The sequence below is a fragment of the Neofelis nebulosa genome, chromosome 5 (assembly GCF_028018385.1).
Source record: "Neofelis nebulosa isolate mNeoNeb1 chromosome 5, mNeoNeb1.pri, whole genome shotgun sequence".
NCBI classification, from domain to species: domain Eukaryota; kingdom Metazoa; phylum Chordata; class Mammalia; order Carnivora; family Felidae; genus Neofelis; species Neofelis nebulosa.
In genome coordinates, this window is record NC_080786.1 from 41089969 (window position 1) to 41111810 (window position 21842).

Below are 21842 nucleotides of genomic sequence, written 5' to 3' on the forward strand. Positions count from 1 at the left end.
TGGAGAAACAGGAACCCTCTTGCCCTGTTGGTAGGAATGCAAACTGGTGCAGCCACTCTGGAAAACAGTGTGGAGGTTCCTCAAAAAATTAAAAATATATCTACCCTATGACCCAGCAATAGCACTGCCAGAAATTTACCCAAGGGATATGGGAATGCTGATGCATAGGGGCACTTGTACCCCAATGTTTACAGCAGCACTTTCAACAATAGCCAAATTATGGAAAGAGCCTAAACGTCCATCAACTGATGAACGGCTAAAGAAATTGTGGTTTATATACACAATGGAGTACTACGTGGCAATGAGAAAGAATGAAATATGGCCTTTTGTAGCAACGTGGATGGAACCGGAGAGTGTTATGCTAAGTGAAATAAGTTATACAGAGAAAGACAGATACCATATGTTTTCACTCTTATGTGGATCCTGAGAAACTTAACAGAAGACCATGGGGGAGGAGAAGGAAAAAAAAAAGTTAGAGAGGGAGAGAGCCAAACCATAAGAGACTCTTAAAAACCGAGAATAAACAGGGTTGACGGGGGATGGGAGGGAGAGGGGGGTGGGTGATGGACATTGAGGAGGGCACCTGCTGGGAGGAGCACTGGGTGTTGTATGGAAACCAATTTGACAATAAGTTTCATATTAAAATAATAATAATAATAATTAGATGATTTCTGTTCATTAAAATTATATGAAAACAATCAAAATCATTGCTAAAAAACCAGGAATGCTTTAAGAAGTTCACATTTTGCCCTTAAAATATAATTAGCAATGTTACTTATTAAATATTATGACATAACAGTTTCTCAAACCAAATCAGAGTATCATTTTACTTATTCTAAATCTTTACCACACCTGAAATTATATGAAAACACTCCCAAGTAACAGTTTTACATATCAGTAATAGTATGTTTAGATAAATCATAAAGTAATAAATTGAGCTTTTTGCCTCTGTCAAAATAAACATCTATCTTAGGCAAAGTGCTAGAAATGAAATTGCTAAATTTATAAATACATGTGACATTTGGGGTTTTGTCATTTTTTTAAAACTTAACGTTTCAAATAAGTTACCAGATGTAAGCATGTTGATGTGCAATGTAGGAGAGGGGAAGATAAAGGAGGGCTCTGGTTTACACCCACATGTATAATATAATGCATTTCCTACTCCTAGAAATTTCTGCTTGTTGATGCCAAAATTTGGAAAAGAAGCCATGTAAAGTTTCCTTTAAAATTCAATGACTATCCTCCCTACAGGGCTAATGCTGCACATGCCTAGTCCATGTAGGAATACCTGTGTCCAGGAATGACACTATCTGCAAGGATCTTATGCTGGGCATGGATGAAGAAGAGATCACAAAATACATTGTGGGCTTATATTATCAAATGGAAGAAAATCTATGATTTTGTAAAAATCAGTCATGGAGATACTATTCCCTAGGGCCAATAGCTGGAATCCTTTAACCATAGAAAGCCCCAAGCTTCTCTTTTAAAAGCTTTTCCATATTTATTGACGTCTACGTTAGGAACAATAAAAATTTATACTACCGTAAAATTTATTTTAAAGAGATGAAATCAGTGAAAACAGTGATATAAAACCTCTGCAAATTCTCTCCACCATGAGAAGAATGAGGAACTGGCAAAAACAAATCATCAGAACTCTAGACATTTAGCCAAAGGCTTGCAGCAATCTTGGGGGTATTTATTTAAGAAATGTGACAACAAATAATTCAATTAAAAATGGGCAGGGGGGGCGCCTGTGTAGCTCAGTTGGTTGAGCAGCTGACTTGATTTCAGCTTGGGTCGAGATCCCAGGGTTGTGCAATTGAGCCCCCCATCAGGCTGGGCGCCAAGTATGGAGCCTGCTGGGGATTCTCTCTCTCTCCCTCTGCCCCTTGCTCCCACTCATTCTCTCTCTAAAATAAAATAAATAAAAATGGGCAGAGAACCTAAATAGACATTTTTCCAAAGAAGATACGCAGATGGCCAGCAGACATATGAAAAGATGCTCAACATCACTCATCATCAGGGAAATGGAAATCAAAACTACAATGTGATAATACCTCACCTTTCAGAATGGCTAAAATCAAGACAAGACACAAGTGTTGGTGAAGCTGGGGAGAAAAGGGAACCCTCTTGTGCTGTTGATGGAAATGTAAACTGGTGAAACCGCTATGGAAAACCGTACGGAGGTCCCTCCAAAATTTAAACATAGAGATACCATACAACCCAGGAATTCCACTTCTGGGTATCTACCCAAAGAAAACAAAACATTAAATTGAAAAGATATATGCACCCCTATATTTATTGCAGAATTATTTACAATAGCCAAGATATGGGAGCAAACTAAGTGTCCATTGATAAAGAAGATGTGGTATGTGTATATAGTATTACTCAGCTGTAAAAACAATAATAATAATAATAATAATAATAATAGGATCTTGCCATTTGTGACAACACTGATGGACCTAAAGAAAAAAGTCAGAAAAAATACCAATACCATATGATTTCACTTACATATGGACTCTAAAAAAGACAAAACAAATCAACAAAAAACAGAAATAGACTCATAAATACAGAGGACGAATTAGTGGTTGCCAGAGGAGAGGTGGGTGAAAGGACAGGCAAAATTGGTGAAGGGGATTAAGAGAGACAAACTTCCAATTATAAAATAAATAAATTAAGGGATTAACAGTATGGCATAGGGACTATATTTAGTAATATAATAATTTTATATGGGGACAGACACCATGGTGAGCATTTCATAATGCATGTAATTGCTGCATCATTATGTTATATACTTGAAATATAACATTGTATAACATTGTATGTCAAGTATACTTTAATATAAAAATTAAAATAGTTATTTTAGAAAAGAAATGTAGAGAGCAGGCTTTGTGGCATTTTAACTTGCCCTATTCCTATCTCACATTGCACCCTCGTGACAGCTTTAAAAATCAATAGCTCACAATCAAACAAAACCTAGCAGTTAGGCAGCCACCAGCAGGTGGAGGAGGGGGTTGAAACCCTCAAAATCTCATTGTCAAAGAACTGTGGCTCCTTGGAAGACTCCAGTTGCACAGCTGTCTTTGTTAGACCTGCCTCTGAACTCACTCAACGCAAAAAGTGTTTGCCCCAAAGGAGCTTTCCAAAAACATTTAGAGGCAATCATTTAATTTGTAGAATCAATCTGTAGAATAGATGTTCATAAGAGCTTAGAAAAGCTGTGACAGGGGCACCTGGGTGGCTCAGCCAGTTAAGTATCCAACTTCAGCTCAGGTCGTGATCTTGCAGGTCATGCGTTCAAGCCTCACGCTGGGCTCTGTGCTGACAGCTTGGAGCCTGGAGCCCGCTTCCAACGCTGTGACTCCTTTTCTCTCTATCCCTTCCCCTGCACTCTGTCTCTCTCCCTCTCTCAAAAATAAATAAACATTAATTTAAAAAAAAAAAAAAAGAAAGAATGGACATGTGTATTAATGCCACTTTAGATCATCACAAAATGGCAACTAAATTAATGGAGAAAAGATGAATTATTCTATAAAGGGATTAAGACGATTGACTCTCCATTAAAAGAAAATAATAGGCTTGATTCCTGTCTTACTTGGAATATGAAAGTATATTTCAGATGGCTTAATGATGCAAATGGAAATTTTAAAAATTGTTAAAAGGAGTTTGCCTATTTCTGCAGTCACTCTGACATGTTGTTCTGGGAAGACAGAAACCAAAAGATTTATGAAAATTGCCTCATATTCCACACCTTTCTGTAGGACCTGATAACATATTTGTAGTGAAGATTTATTTGGATAACTCGGGGCCCTCGAGTACTTTCAGAAATAATTAATGTATGGAGCATTTTAGAATTTAAAAATTAAGGTAAATATATGAGTGTTTCTTATAGTACTTATATCACTAATAATAGCTACCTTCAGTCAGTAATTTAAATAATCTTTTAGACTTTTCTCATAAAAGAAAATAGGATCTTCTCAAGAGGCAAAGCATCATAACATTCTGAGTTTTTCCCAAAGCATAGGTCTACAGGGCATTCTTAAACAAGTTGCCAACCAGAAAACTGTCTGGAAAATTATACACCATAAGTCTGGCAATAGTTATTTAAATGTTCATGGTAAAGACATTTTGTATAATCTCCTTTTCTATATTTCTAAATTTACTAAAATGAATATAAAATTGTAAATACCAAAGTAAAAAGCAAACCTTAAGCAGCTACATTGGGGATATCTGATTTTCAGAGCCAAAATTTTGATAACATCAATAACCTCAAAAAAACTTTTTTATTATTTATTAGAAATGAAAGAAAATTTTACAAGTCAAGGGTACTGAGGACAAGAACATTCAGAATGGATAACAAGACATTTATAATCACCTTTAAAAAATAATCCGTAAATCATTGGTATGAGGTATTTGCACATTTTTTCAGGATCAACACAAGGGAGCTATTTCCTAACATGATCTTCTAAAGTGGAAAAAATAAAATTTTATCCACTCCCTCAGTTTATAATTTCACACACTAAAGGAGAGGTTAATAATTAGAGGCAGCCCTTGTTTTGCCCAGTACTGCATTAAATGAAAGTTGTTCACAATACAACTGTGCTCTCGTTTTGCTCTGTAACCAATCTTAGCTACAGCGGAGCTATGTGAATTGAGGACAGTTCCCACGAGGTGCATTTCCATTAACATGGTACTGTTAAAAAGTAGGAACTGATTATATTGACTTATCTGGTAGATTTTATGAAGGTTAAATTTGAGAGATAATAATCAATCATGTGATCTGAGTGAGCTATTCAAATATTGCTTTCTTTAGGGCACCTGGGTGGCTCAGCTGGTTAAGCATTGGACTGCAGCTCAAGTCATGATCTCACAGTTTGTGAGTTCAAGCCCTGCATCCTGCTCTGTGCTGAGGGCTCAGAGTCTGGAGCCTGATTCAGATTCTGTGTCTCCCTCTCTCTCTGCCCTACTCCACTCACGCTGTTTCTCTCTCTCTCTCAAAAATAAACAATAAAATTTTTTAAATAAGTAAATAAATATTGCTTTCTTCTAAGACATGTTACCAGATTTCTGAACTACTTTTGCTAAACTGGTTGAAGGAGCTTGAAAAAATTACCACATATTCTGAGATTCATTCCTATAGAACCTTGTACCAATAACCTTGAAAAGCTCTATTACTTTAAAATCTATGTGTGTGGTATATGTGCGAGTGCATATGTATATTTTATTTCATATCTTAGGGTTATATGATGCTCAGAGAAAACTTCTGTTAGGGATTCAGTCAGTCATTTTTTAGGTCAAATTTTTGAGGAATTAAGGTTTTATAATCACATATTAATATTAAATGATGCTACTTTGTGATCATTTATCTTTGAGAGATACACTTTTCATAAATTCTTACAAGGAGACAGAGATATCCAGCTAGCGTTCCTGAGTTCTTATGGTACCAAACGCAGACATCAAAACATGTCAATAACATCAATTAGGATTTAACTAAAATGTCTGAGATTTCACTTTTTATAACAAATTCTCCACAATCAGTTATTAGAATGTCAGCACTCTTTCTCCTTACGGATTCATGCTATTTAATTCTGTTCTTGGGGGAAATTAAACCAACAAAACTTAACTGTAAAAAAAAAAAAAAAACTTTCAGCATTATTTAATAAATTTTGAGGTTACGAGGGCAAATAATTTTGCATGAATATGACATAAAATGTAGACTTCCCTAGTGCTCCCACACCGGTGATAATCCCCATCAAGGGTTACCATGATTCTGTGTTTGAATATTACAGTGGGTGTGTTTTAATTTTTTAAACGTTTAGTATTTTTGAGAGAAAAAGAGAGACGGAGCACACGTGGGGGAGGGGCAGAGAGAGAGAGAGAGAGAGAGGGAGACACAGAATCTGAAGCAGGCTCCAGGCTCCAAGCTGTCAACACAGAGCCGAAGGTGGGGCTGAAACCCACTAACTAGGAGATCATGACCTGAACCAAAAAGTCAAACGCTTAATCGACTGAGCCACCCAGGCGCCCCTGGATGTGTTTGTTTTTTAACTTCCTAGGAACAGAATCGTGTTATTTACTATTTATTTATATTATATATTATAATATATAAATTTATATTATATAATTATATATATATGTAATTATATATTTATTATATATTATATATTACTGTATATAATTATATAATTTTATTATGTTATATGAAGTTATTATACATTATATAAATATTTATATAATATATAATTATATTATATAATTATATATTATATTAAATATATAATTATATTAAATATATAATTATATTATATAATTATATATTATATTAAATATATAATTATAAATTTATTTATATTATAGATTATAATATTTATATCACATAAAACAAATAAATAATTATATTTTCCACTCGTCATGATACATGTGATACTTATGTTGTTGCAAATAGTAGTTCTTCATTGCAGTGTAGAATTCCACTGTATGAATGTACCACAATTTACGCAGGTATTCCACCGCAGATAGATGTTTGTTTTCGGTTTCTCACTACTATGAATGACACCACCAAAAATATCTTTCGACAGATGTAAGAGTTCATTTTGCTTGCTGTATACTCAGTAGTAGCAATGCTGGGTCTCAGGTATAAGTATGTTCAGCATTAGTAGATACCACCAGCTTCCCAACATGGTCATGGGCATGGTCCTACCAGCAATATGTGAAGGTTCCAACTGCCCTTCGTCCTCACCTTGTTATGAATCAAGTCCTACTTAATGGTCTGTCAATCTTCTCTGGCTAGTACCTAATTGGAACACTGCTTAAGAAATCTGCGTTCCTGGGGCGCCTGGGTGGCGCAGTCGGTTAAGCGTCCGACTTCAGCCAGGTCACGATCTCGCGGTCCGTGAGTTCGAGCCCCGCGTCAGGCTCTGGGCTGATGGCTCGGAGCCTGGAGCCTGTTTCCAATTCTGTGTCTCCCTCTCTCTCTGCCCCTCCCCCGTTCATGCTTTGTCTCTCTCTGTCCCAAAAATAAATAAAAAAACGTTGAAAAAAAAAAAAATTATAAAAAAAAGAAATCTGCGTTCCTGAGTGTATTCTCCTAGATTTTGTTATGGAAGCCGTATGGTTTTGCCTTTCACTTTTGAGCCTAGAATCAATCTCAAAATAATTTTTGTGTGTATAGTGGTCAAGATTTATTTTTCCCATATGTTCCGATTCTGTGTCTCCCTCTCTCTCTGCCCCTCCCCCGTTCATGCTCTGTCTCTCTCTGTCCCAAAAATAAATAAAAAATGTTGAAAAAAAAATTTAAAAAAAAAAAAAAAAAAAAGGGGCGCCTGGGTGGCGCAGTCGGTTAAGCGTCCGACTTCAGCCAGGTCACGATCTCGCGGTCCGTGAGTTCGAGCCCCGCGTCAGGCTCTGGGCTGATGGCTCGGAGCCTGGAGCCTGTTTCCGATTCTGTGTCTCCCTCTCTCTCTGCCCCTCCCCCGTTCATGCTCTGTCTCTCTCTGTCCCAAAAATAAATAAAAAATGTTGAAAAAAAAATTTTTTAAAAAAAAAAAGATTTATTTTTCCCATATGGATATCTAATTAACTCCGCATATGTTAAAACAACTATTCCTCCATCATTGTACCCCCATTGCAATTTTGCTTTAATCAGGTTATTGTATAAGTGTAATTCTGTTTCTTGGATCTATTTTGTTCCCTTGGTTCATTTGTCTCTCCTTGCACCAAAAAAACCACTGCCTTAATTATTGTAGTTTAAAATAAACTACACCTGCCGGCACTTTGTATTTCTTTAGATATTTCAGGTCTTTTGCATCTTTTCCTAAGTTTTGGAATCAACTTGTCAATGTCTACAAAAAAAGAATGCTGGACTTTTTATTAAGATTTCATGGACTGTAGGCAGAAATGACAGCTTGACAAAAGTGAATTTTCCAATGAATATAATGTTTTATTGTAAACTAAAACATGGTGTTTCAATTCCCTAATTGTTATTAGCTTATAAACATACAATGTATTTTATATATTTACTGGTGACCTTACTAAAACTCCATTTTTTTCTAGTAGTTTGCAGATTTTTGCACAAATGATAATTATATCTGCAAATGGCAGCTTTCTCATTACTGTCAAAATGGTATTTTTCTTCTTTATTCCACTAGCTAGAAACTTTAATACAATATTAAATTGAAGAGCTAAGACCAGACACTCTCCTCTTGCTTCTAATTGCAGGAGGGAAATGTTCAGTGTTTTACTGTTATGTTGGATGATGGCTGTAGGCTGTCACTGTTCTATACACCCTTGATTAGATTAACAATGAACCATTCTATTCCTAGTTTCTTGTATGTTTTTATACTAAATGGATGTTTGCTTTTATCAAATAACTGCTCTGCATCTATGCAGTTAATCATATGATTTTCTCCTTTATTTGATAAAGGTGGTGAAGTATATGGATTAATGCCCCAATGTTTAACCAATCTTGCATTCCTGGGAAAACCTCACTTGTTTTATCTTGCTTAGGATGTTTGCATCTGTGTTCATGAAAGAATGTAAGCATAGTTGTTTTTTCTTGCAAAGTTACTGTATGATTTGGGGATCAGGGTTATCCTGGTCTCACAACACAAGTTGAAATTGTCCCCTCCTTTCTCTATTTTTTGAAATAGTTTGTGCACGACTGACATTCTGTAGATTATTTCATCCTTACCTATTTGTAGCAGTTCAGCAGTGAAGCTGAAGTTTTTGTTTCTGGGAAGGCTTTAATTGTGAATTCAATTTCTTTAGCAAACATAACCTATTTAAATTTTCTACGTATCCATATGCAAGTGTGTCTTTCCAGAATTTATTTTGAAGTTTTCAAACATCTTAGCATAAAGGTGTGCATATGTTCTTTTGCCATTGAGATATAAATCACACACTTAAATTCACGATTTTAAAATGCACAGTTCAGTGGTTAGAATGTTTTCAAGTTTGCATACCCATCACCACTATTAATTCCAGACCCTTTTCATCAGCCTAAACAGAAGCTCCTGTTAGCGGTCACTTTCCATTCCCCCTCCCCCAGCCCTTGGCAATCACTCATCTACTTTTTGTCTCTACAGATTTACCTATTCTGGCTATAACATATAAATGGCATCACACAGTCTATGACCTTTTGTGTCTGGCTTCTTTCACTTAGTTTAATGTTTTCAAGACTGATCGATGTTGTAGCATATGTATTCACTTCTCTTGGGTATATACCTAAGAGTAGAATTGCGAAGTCACATGGTAACTCTACGTTTAACATTTTGGAGAACCGTCAGAAGCTGTTTTCCAAGACAGCTGCACCAGCAATATGTGAGGGCTCCAATTCCTCTACAATCTCACTAGCTATTATTTTCCCTGCTTAAAAAATAGCCATCCTAGTGGTTGTAAAGTGGTATCTCATACTGGATTTGATTTGCATGTTTCTAATGACTAGGGATGCTGAGCATCATAACATGTTTTTATTGTGTTTTCCAAGTCTGTACGATGTAGCGATATTGCCTTTTTCATTTCTCAGATGGGTAATTAGTGTTTTCCTTCTACTTGTCCATTTTCAGTCTTGGCTAGGGTCTCATCCTTTTTTTCCAGTCTTTTTGAAGAACACATTTTTAGCTTTGCTAAATTTCTCTGTTGTATATTTCCTTTTTCATTATTTCCTGCATTCCTTATTACTTTGGGTTACATTTGCTATTTTTATAGCTTCATAAAAAGGAAGTGTAGATTATTTATTGTCAACCACTCTTCTATTCTTCTATATGCATGCACTGGGGTCCTAATTTCCCCCCAAAGCACTGCTTTAGTTCCATTCTCCCCAAATTGAAATATTGTATTTTCATTGTCAAAATATTTTCTAACTTATATATCGATTTTCTTTTTGATCTATTATTTGGAAATTTGTTGCAATCCAAATGTTTAAGGATCATTTATTTTTCCGTTGTTAATTTCTATTATTTTACTTTTCTTAGGGAATATATTCTATATTATTTAAATCCTTGGAATCTATATTATTTAATTTCTTAGGGAATATATTCTATATTATTTAAATCTATATTATTTAATCCTTCAGACTTAAAATAAATGTAAAATAGTAAAAAGCCTCAAAAATATCCAGAAATTAGGGGCACCTGCGTGGCTCAGTCGGTTAAGAGTCCAACTTTGGTACAGGTCATGATCTCAGCTCCTGGGTTCGAGCCCCACGTCAGGCTCTGTGCTCACAGCTCAGAGCCTGGAGCCTGCTTCAGATTCTGTGTCTCCCTCCATCTCTGCTCCTCCCCCACTCATGCTCTATGTCTGTCTCTCTCTCTCAAAAATAAATATTTTTAAAAAATGATTCAAAAAAACATACATATAAATTAATAGTCATACCCTTCTATTTCAAGTGTTGGATGTAAAGAGGGATCTTCTGATTTTTGTTCTTTACCTCTTTCATATACATTTAAATAAAAAATATTGCTTGGAAATATAACCGTAATGAAAACCGTATATGCACTCTGTGAATCTATATGTATGTTGCCATTCTATAACAAGTCCTATAAACTATAGTGTTCCTATCACTTGGGCAAAAATTAATGCAGATCATTCTCATTTAGCAATGTATCAAATACTGCTGACCTTTAGAAAGTGAGTGAAAATTCTTTCTATATGATCACCACAGAAAATTCTGTCTCTGGGCTTCCCAGAGTCAAACACTGAGAGCACCTTGTTTTGTCAACAACTATTCTACTTTTAGGATAAGAAATGCGACTAGTTCCTTCTGTCTTCCAGGGAAAGGTAGGCTTCGCTCCTGCCCTGCTCTCATTCTCTGGTTTGGAGGCCAAAAGCTTCTGGTGAGCCCCAGTCTTGTCTAAGGACAAGATTTCAGGAATGTCGCATGCAGCCCCACCACAAAATGGAAAGATTAAGAATGGATAAGACACAGAATTCAGCAGGTACATAGTGCAGAGAGGTCAATTGGGGAGCGAGAAGCCAGGAAAGGTAGGAAACCGCTTCTTTGGGCAGAGAGAGGATGGAGATTGGGGAGGGGGAGCATACGGGAAAAGCACCCCTCCCCCAAAAGCAGCTGGAGATAAAGTGGAAAATTGGAAACAGCCACAGGGACTAAACTAAAACGGGAGAAAGGAGAAAAGAGAAAGGAGAGGGCTCAAATTCCATTAGGACTGTAAACAAGGGGGAGCACAAAGGATGCAACTCCATAGCTCAATACCTGGCGGTGCTCTGGTGGGAAAGGCAAATCCCCAGGAACAGAGTGGGATCCGGAAGGTTCTCGGGCCACACAGGGAAAAGCGGTTCCACTGCTGGAAGGACATTTGGTAGAGACTGTTGAAGCCACCTGGTCCCAGCAGACCCCGGAAGGCAGCCACATTTGCTGGTGCTGGGGCAAGGTCATAAGGGTGAAGCCTGGTGCCAGATGTGTGTTGTGATTTTCCATAATCACTGAAACGCTGCCGCACACTGTCTCGGGATCTTTTTCTGGGGAGGGCTGGCACCTGGCCGCAGTCTCAGGGCACCGGCAGCAACAGGGTCCAGCAAGCACTCCTGGGTGCAGCCGACATTCAGCCATTGCTCATTCAGCCATTGCTCGGTGAGACCCTCCCGCAGAGGGGCGGAATGGATCAAAGCCGCAGTCCTCCAGAACCAAGGGGCAGGAAAAACAGCTGCATCTGAGACAAAGCTCGGGAGAGAGGTACTGCCTGGGGCCTGGTCACAGAGAGTGAAAAAGCGGGGAGTGGACGAGGGCTGAAGACAGAACGGGTGCGCGATTGCTGATGGGGGAGAACAGACTGGGTAGCTGGGTGACCCCAGTTTCACCGCTCCCGCGCATGTGCATAACGCACCTATGAGCACCCCAACAATCCACCCCAGTAGGCTCGCAGCGCCATCTAGTGGAGAGTGGAGCTGTTACACTGAGCCCCGCCCAACTGGGCCAACTTCGCTCTTCAGGAACACAAGTCTCACCGCCAGCTTAGTTTATGGACTATAAAGAGCTACATAGACTGACTTCTAGGGGAAAACGAAGCAATTTCAGTCCTACTTCAATCTGTTAGCAGGTTTATCTATTAAATTTTTCTTTTTTTCTTTTCTTTTTTCTTTTTCTCTTTTACAATTTTTTCTTGAATACAGAAAGAAAAAAATTCATTTTTATTTTCAATTTTTATTAAAAATATTTTTCTTTAATTATTTTTCTACTATATTCTTTACTTTTGTATATATCTTTTCAAATTCTATTTTACCCCATCATCTCATTTTAGTCTACTTCAGTGTATTCATTTTTTTCAAATTCTCAATTTCCTTTTTTTTTCTTTCTCTCCACTCCCCCCCTTCTTTTTCTCTAATCTGTCAAGCCACTTTCAACACCCAGACCAAAACACACCTAGGATCTAGCATCATCTATTCAATTTGTGTGTGTGTGTGTGTGTGTGTGTGTGTGTGTGTTTAATTTTTATTTTAATATTTTTTTAATTTTAGTTATTTTTATTTCATTTTTTCTACCTCATTAATTCCTTTTCTCCCTTCAAACGGACAAAATGAAGGAATTCACCCCAAAAGAAAGAGCACAAAGAAACGACAGCCAGGGATTTAACCAACACAGATACAAGCAAGATGTCTGAACCAGAATTTAGAATCATGATAATAAGAATACTAGCTGGAGTCGAAAATAGATTACAATCCTTTTCTGCAGAGATAAAAGAAGTAAAAAAATAGCCAGAATGAAATTAAAAATGCTATAACTGAGCTGCAATCACGGATAGATGCAGCGATGGCAAGCATGGACAAGGCACTACAGAGAATCAGTGATACAGAGGACAAACTTATAGAGAATAATGAAGCAGAAAAAAAGAGGGAGATTAAGGCAAAAGAGCACGATTTAAGAATTACAGAAATCAGTGACTCATTAAAAATGAACAACATCAGAATCATAGGGGTCCCAGAAGAGGAAGAGAGAAATAGGGGTAGAAGGGTTATGTGAGCAAATCATAGCAGAAAAAACTTTCCTAACCCAGGGAAAGACACAGACATCAAAATCCAGGAAGCACAGAAGACCCCCATTAGATTCAATAAAAACTGACCATTAACAAGGCATATCATAGTCAAATTCACAAAATGCTCAGGCAAGGAGAGAATCATGAAAGCAGAAAGGGAAAAAAAAAGTCTGTAACCTACAAGGGAAGACAGATCAGGTTAGCCACAGACCTATCCACAGAAACTTGGCAGGCCAGAAAGGAGTGGCAGGATATATTCAGTGTGCTGAATCAGAAAAATATGGAGCCAAGAATTCTTTATCCAGAAAGGCTGTCATTCAAAATAGAAGGAGAGATAAACAGTTTCCCAGATAAACAAAAATTAAAGGAGTTTGTGAGCACTAAACCAGCCCTGCAAGAAATTTTAAGGGGGACTTTCTGAGGGGAGAAAAGATGAAAATATATATTTTATATATATTTATATATATATATATATATATATATATATATATATATATATATTTATATATATATGTAATATATGTATATATAATATATATATATGTATATCAAAAGCAACAAAGACTAGAAAAGACCAGAGAACACCACCAGAAACTCCAACTCTACAAGCATCATAATGGCAATAAATTCATGTCTTTCAGTACTCACTCTAAACCTCAATGGACTCAATGCTCCAACCAAAAGGCATAGGGTAACAGAATGGATAAGAAAACAAGATCCATCTATATGTTGTTTACAAGAGACCCACTTGAGACCTAAAGACACCTTTAGATTGAAAATAAGGGGATGGAGAACCATCTATCATGCTAATGGTCAACAAAAGAAAGCCGGAGTAGCCATACTTACATGAGACAATCTAGACTTTAAAATAAAGGCTGTATCAAGAGATGCAGAAGGGCATTATATCATAATCAAGGGGTCTATCCACCAAGAAGACCTAACAATTGGAAACATTTATGCACCAAATGTGAAAGCACCCAAATATATAAATCAATTAATCACAAGCATAAAGAAACTCATCGATAGTAATACCATAATAGGAGACTTCAACACCCCACTCACAGCAACGGACAGATCATCTAATCAAAAAAATCAAGAAAACAATGGCTTTGAATGACACACTGGACCAGATAGACTTAACAGGTATATTCAGAACATTTCATCCTAAAGCAGAATATACATTCTTCTCTACTGCACATGGAACATTCTCCAGAATAGACCATATACCGGGACACAAATCAGCCCTAAGTAAGTACAAAAAGATTGAGATCATACCATGCATATTTTCAGACCACAACACTATGAAACTCGAAATCAACCACAAGAAAAAATTTGGAAAGATACAAATACTTGGAGACTGAAGAACATCCTACTAAAGAATGAATGGGCTAATCAAGAAGTTAAAGAGGAAATTAAAAAGTATATGGAAGTCAATGAAAATGGTAACACCACAACCCAAAACTTCTGGGACGTAGCAAAGGCAGTCATAAGAGGAAAGTATATAGCAATCCAGGCCTTCCTAAAGAAGGAAGAAAGATCTCAGATACACATCCTAACCCTACACCTTAAGGAGCTGGAAAAAGAACAAATAAAACCCAAAACCAGCAGAAGGCAGGAAATAATAAAGATTAGAGCAGAAATTAATGCTATCAAAACCAAAAAAAAAAAAAAACAGTAGAACAGATCAATGAAACCAGAAGCTGGTTCTTTGAAAGAATTAACAAAATTGATAAACCACTAGCCAGTTTGATCAAGAAGAAAAAGGACCCAAATAAATCAAGAATGAAAGAGGAGAGATCACAACCAACACAGCAGAAATACAAACAATATTAAGAGATTATTATGAGCATTATACACAAATAAAATCAGCAATCTAGAAGAAATGGACAAATTCCTAGAAACATATACACTACCAAAACTGAAACAGGAAGAAAAGAAAATTTGAACAGACCCATAACCAGTAAGGAAATCAAATTAGTAATCAAATATCTGCCAAAAAACAAGAGTCCAGGGCCAGATGGCTTTCCAGGGGAATTCTACCAAACATTTAAGGAAGACTTAACACCTATTCTCTTGAAACTGTTCCAAAAAATAGAAATGGAAGGAAAACTTCCAAACTCTTTGTATGAAGCCAGCATTACCTTGATTTCAAAACCAGACAGAGACCCCACTAAAAAGGAGAACTATAGACCAATTTCCCTGATGAACATGGATGCAAAAATCCTCAACAAGATATTAGCCAACCGGATCCAACAATAATTTTTAAAAAATTATTCACCACAACCAAGCGGTATTTATACCTGAGGTGCAGGGCTGGTTCAATATCCGCAAAACAATTAACATGATTCATCACATCAATAAAAGAAAGGTCAAGAACCATATGATCTTCTCAATAGACGCAGAGAAAGCATTTGACAAAATACAGCATCCTTTCTTGATAAAAACCCTCAAGAAAGTAGGGATAGAGGGAGCATACCTTGAGATCATAAAAGCCATATATGAACAACCCAACGCTAATATCATCCTTAATGGGGAAAAACTGAGAGCTTTCCCCCTAAGGTCAGAAACAAGACAGGGATGTCTACTCTCACCACTGTTATGCAACATAGTATTGGAAGTCTTAGCCTCTGCAATCAGGCAACACAAAGAAATAAACGGCATCCAAATCGGCCAGGAGGATGGTCAAACTTTCACTCTTCGCAGATGACATGATACCCTATATGGAAAACCCAAAAGATTCCACAAAAAAACTGCTAGAATTGATTCATGAATTCAGCAAAGTTTCAGGATATAAAATCAATGCACAGAAATCGGTAACATTCCATTACACCAACATTGAAGTGACAGAAAGAGAAATCAAGGAATCAATCCCATTTACAATGGCACAAAAAACCATAAAATACCAAGGAATAAATCTAACCAAAGAGGTGAAAAATCTATACACTGAAAACTATAGAAAGCCTATGAAAGAAATGGAAGAAGACACAAAAAAATGGAAAAAGATTCCATGCTCCTGGATAGGAAGAACAAATATTGTTAAAATGTCAATACTACCCAAAGCAATCTACACATTCAATGCAATCCCTATCAAAGTAACACCAGCATTCTTCACAGAGCTAGAACAAATAATCCTAAAATTTGTTGGAACCAGAAAAGACCCTGAGTAGCCAAAGCAATCTTGAAAAAGAAAACCAAAGCAGGAGGCATCACAATCCCAGACTTCAAGCTATACTACAAACCTGTAATCATCAAGACAGTATGATACTGGCACAAGAACAGACACTCAGATCAGAGGAACAGAATAGAGAACCCAGAAATGGACCCACAAACATATGGCCAACTAATCTTTGACAAAGCACGAAAGAATATCCAATGGAATAAAGACAGTGTCCTCAGCAAGTGGGGCTGAGAAAACTGGACAGCAACATGCAGAAGAATGAACCTGGACCACTTTCTTACACCATACACAAAAATAAACTCAAAATGGATGGAAGACCTAAATGTAAGACAGGAAGCCATCAAAATCCTCGAGGAGAAAGCAGGCAAAAACCTCTTTGATCTTGGCCGCAGCAACTTCTTACTCAGCACGTCTCCGGAGGCAAGGGAAACAAAAGCAAAAATGAACTACTGGGATCTTATCAAAATAAAAATCTTCTGCACAGCAAAGGAAACAATCAGCAAAACTAAAAGGCAACTGACAGAATGGGAGAAGATATTGGCAAATGACATATCAGATAAAGGGTTAGTATCCAAAATCTACCAAGAATTTATCAAATTCAACACCCAAAAAACAAATAATCCAGTGAAGAAATGGGCAAAAGACATGAATAGACACTTCTCTAAGGAAGACATCCAGATGGCCCACCAACACATGAAAAAATGCTCCACATCACTCATCATCAGGGAAAGACAAATCAAAACCACCATGAGATACCACCTGACACCTGTCAGAATGGCTAACACTAACAACTCAGGCAACAACAGATGTTGGCAAGGATGATCTCTTTTGCATTGTTGGTGGCAATGCAAGCTGGTGCAGCCACTCTGGAAAACAGTAGGGAGGTTCCTCAAAAAACTAAAAATAGAACTACCCTTCGACCCAGCAATTGCACTACTAGGCATTTATCCATGGGATACAGGTGTGCTGTTTCGAAGGGACACATGCACCCCCATGTTTATAGCAGCACTATCACACAATAGCCAAAGTATGGAGAGAGCCCAAATGTCCACTGATGGATGAATGGATAAAGAAGAAGTGGTGTGTATACACACACACACACACACACACACACACACACACACACACACATACACACACACACAATGGAGTATTACTTGGCAATCAAAAAGAATGTAATCTTGTCATTTGCAACTACGTGGATGGAACTGGAGGGTATTATGCTAACTGAAATGAGTCAGAGAAAGACAAAAATCATATGACTTCACTCATATGAGGCCTTTAGGAGACAAAACAGATGAACATAAGGAAAGGGAAACAAAAGTAATATAAAAACGGGGAGGGGGACAAAACAGAAGAGACTCATAAATATGGAAAATAAACTGAGGGTTACTGGAGGGGTTGTGGGAGGGGGAATGGGCTAAATGGGTAAAGGGCATTAAGGAATCTACTCCTGAAATCATGGTTTCACTATATGCTAACTAATTTGGATGTAAATTTTAGAAAATAAAAAATAAAATTAAAAAACAAGAAGAAAATGCATTATTTTTTACATTCGTTTTCACATCTACACAAGAGATGTACAGGCCAAAATAATACCATTCAGTACTGTCATTGGCAATAACTCTCCATACGCTCATTTGAATTCAAAAATAAATAAATTACAGGGTGCCTGGGTGACTCAGTCAGATGAGTGTTCACCTCTTGATTTCAGCTCGGGTCATGGTCTCATGGTTCATGGGATTGAGCCCCATCTTGGGTTCTGCACTGAAAACCAGGAGCCTGCTTGGGATTCCCTCCATCTCCCTCTGCCTGTCCCCCACTCACATTCTCTGTCTCTCAAAATAAATAAATAAATAAACGTTTAAAAAATAAATCCCATTTCAAGGAAATAGAGTTATCAAAGGAATAACTTGAGTACTTAATAGATTGTCTCTCACATGGGTAGTGTTCACAAAACATAAATTACTTCCTTCTAATACATTTTGACTTCTCTTACATGTTACCCTAACTGCATCAATAGCTAAAATGTATCCCAATGGGGTAAGCAATATTGAGAACCACGTGCCACATTTCAGGATAGGCTGGGTTATGCTATAGTAACAAATGACACTGAAATCTCAAAATCTTAAAAGAGATTATTTCTATGTCTTATTACATGTTCAGCACGGGTCTTACTGTGTACATATGATATTAAACCTTAGAGATAGACAAACGTAGTCTTACCATGTGATCCAGAAGGAAAAGAGACCTGAAGTGTTTGTGGTAGCCCTAAGGACTAGTACAGCATCCTTCATGTCCTATCTTTCAGCTTTATTGAAGAGTATTGAGAAACACACAATTACACAGGCAAAAGTATGCCTAAAATGCCAAATGTTGGAGAGGATTTGAAACAACCAGAATTCTCACACACGTTGCCGGTGGGAGCATAAAGTGGCACAGCTACTTTGGAAAGTTATTTGACAACAGATTCAAAAGTTGAATACACCTCTCCCCTTTACCCTGTAATTCCAATCCAAGAGAATTGAAAGCATATGTCACAAAAACCACAAAAACCACAAAAACCCTTGTATAAGAATGTACAATGAGATTTATTCATACTGACTAAAATCAGCCTAGACGTCTCTCAACTGGAGAATGGATAAACCACAGCTGTAAATTTATATAATGAATACTGTTCACAATCAAAAGGAGCAAACCACTGGTATATCCAACAATATGGATGAGTATCAAAACATTTTGCTGAGTGCAAGAAGCCAGAAACAAAGAACATTCTGTACATTCCATGTACATACAGTCCTAGAATAGGCAGAACTACCTTATGATGATAGAAATCAGATCAGTACTTGCCACTAGCTTCAAGGGTGGCAGAAATTGATCGGGAAAGAGCAGAAAAGAACTTTTTTTTTTTTTTAACTGATGCAAATGTTCTGTGTCTTGAGTGAATGTGTATACATTTGTCAAAACTAATGGAACCATTCACTTAATAGGTGAACAATTTTACTCCACGTTAATGATAGCCTGACTTCTTAAAAACCAAAAAGTATGCAGAGGACATTTCAGTCATACAATCTTTTTTAAAGTTTATTCATTTATTTTGAGAGAGACAGAGACAGCCCAAGTGCAGGAGGGGCAGAGAGAGAGGGAGACAGAGACTCCCAAGCAGGCTCCTCACTGTCAGCATGTAGCCCAACGTGGGGCTTAAACCCATGAAACCTTGAGCTCATGAGCTGAGCTGAAATCAAGAGTCAGACACTTAACTGAGTGAGCTACTCAGGCGCCCTTCAGTCATACAATTTTTAATAATACCTTATCTGACAAACCAAATACTATTCATTAGCCATTTCAGGACGTTCTGTTTGACTCAAAATTTTTAAGGTAATGTTGTACAAAAAGCTTTGAAGAAAAATTGCTCCTTAACAAACTGAAAATTAGTAAAATTATCAATATCACTTTGATAATGCGCCAAGACAGTAAACTTTCCATGGACCATATTTTAAAGTCTATAAAATTCAGCACATTTTAGACTGCTTTGGCTGTTTGTTCAATTTTTAAGTAAGGAAACTGTATGGAAAGAAAGCATTAAATCACCTAGATACTGACATCTGCTGGAGCATTTCTACCCTTTATTCCAGCAGTTCTAGAGTTATTGAACTGTTTACTAGCATTATTTAGGGTAAAGCTTTGAAGAAAAACAGACCATCTACTAGCCATTAAGCAAGATTCCTAATTACTCTCTGCTTTTTTCTCACTTGCTCAACAACATAAAAAGCAGCTGAAACAATGCCTGGCCCATGATATAAACTTAACAAAGGTCAGTTTCATTCTTGCCCATGGAGCACCCTTAATTAATGTTTTTTTCCTCTTCCTTCTCCTCCTCTTTCTCTCCTCCTCACACCTCTTCCATTTCCCCCTTCTTCTTCCTTTTCTTCTCATTTTCTTGCCTCTTTTGCTTCTTCTGCCCTCTCCCCCTCCATCCCCACCTGCTGTTCCCCTAACCCTTCCTCTTCCTTTTTTCTCTTTGTAATATATGCCCATGACAATAGGGGGGAAATGAGAGAAAACTTATGTATGAGGTTTTTAAAAACTGTATTTCCTGGTTGTTTTCAAATGTGTTACCTAATGAATTTTAGTACTCAAAACAACAAAAATGTAAAAATCATTGAATATTTATTTCTGTTGCATGGATCAAGTCTAAATAAATTTTAAGCTTATAAATTTAAGCCTAGAAGATTTTTTCATCAGAAAGAGCTGGAATCTTTCCTATAAATAATGGGAGAGTTCCTGATATATCAACTTCTTGACTCAAGGACAGAATGAGAATCCCTGGGCAGCTGTGGACACTGTCACCAGAAAAACTTGGCTGTCACAACCCATCAAACCTCACCCGTCCTATGCACTTTCTCATTTCTTCAGAACAAATGGGAGAAATGAGTCCTTGAGTATACACGACCCTTGACAATTTTATTCTTGTTTCAATGTTCTTTCAAGTTGTTGCATCTGAAGAAAATTGTATCTGGGATCTAAGCAGTTCTATGTGTTTTGAAACATAAATTTGTTTTTTTGTTTTTTAATTTTTCTGATGTTGCCTCATGATAACAGCCAGATAGATTTGGGAGAATTTGACAGGGGAGATGCTATGTTTTCACCATCCTATTAGGTCATACCTGATTGTGGATTTTCCTATTGAATTATTAACTTTGATCACTTGATTATTTTTTTCCCCAACTCCATGGTTGTAATTTTATCATTTATCGTTAATTAGGTACTTTTAAGGAAATACTTAATATTTATACCTCACAGTGTAAATTTAGTATCTTTCTTACCAAACTTTCACCTACGGTTTTAGCATCCAGTGGTATTTCTTATCTGAATTAATTATTATGACAGTGGCTAGTGATTTGTTAACTCTATTCTTCCACACTTACTAGTTGACATTCTGAAGGAAAATCTCTTTTTATTTATTTATATTAGTGTGGACCCATGGATTCTTATTTTATTCCATTGATTATGATCTAGTATCAGTTTTGTCCCAAAACCGTCCCACATTTGGTCAGTGGGAACCTCTTGACGCTAACGCCTGTGTCCTTTTGTGATGACGACCCGCATCATTCTTTGAGACTTCCTCACTTTCTGCCACAAAATAATGCTGCAGGCTCATCTTATGCTTTGCCTCTCTAGCCTGAGAAGAAGCTCATTTATTTCCTCACGAAATTCCAGTTCTTCTAATGAGTAATGTCGATAAAAAAAAAAAAAAAATCACCATCTGGGTGATAGGTATGCTCATTATTAATGGGGCATTGTTATTCTCAGATAGAACTGGGAAACATGCATTATTGAAATTCATACATTTGCGACACAGTAACTTCCACACTAAAAACCATCAGTTTTCAGTGGTACCATGCAAAACCCAAACCACAGGTTCTGCATTTTTCATATTTGCAACTCTTTCCTTATTTACAACTCTCTTTTCTGACAATGACAAACCTGGCTCTCATTCTTATTCTTGGTTCACTTCATCCTGCATACAGCAAATGTCCCAATGTCCCCACTGCCCTTCCTGGCTAATGCCCCTCCTCCCTCACCTGGATTTCAATACCTGATGCTGAAGCCCCAGCAGCCACCACTCCCCTCCTTTGTCAGTACTCTTGTCAACCTGCTCCGATTCCAACACCTTG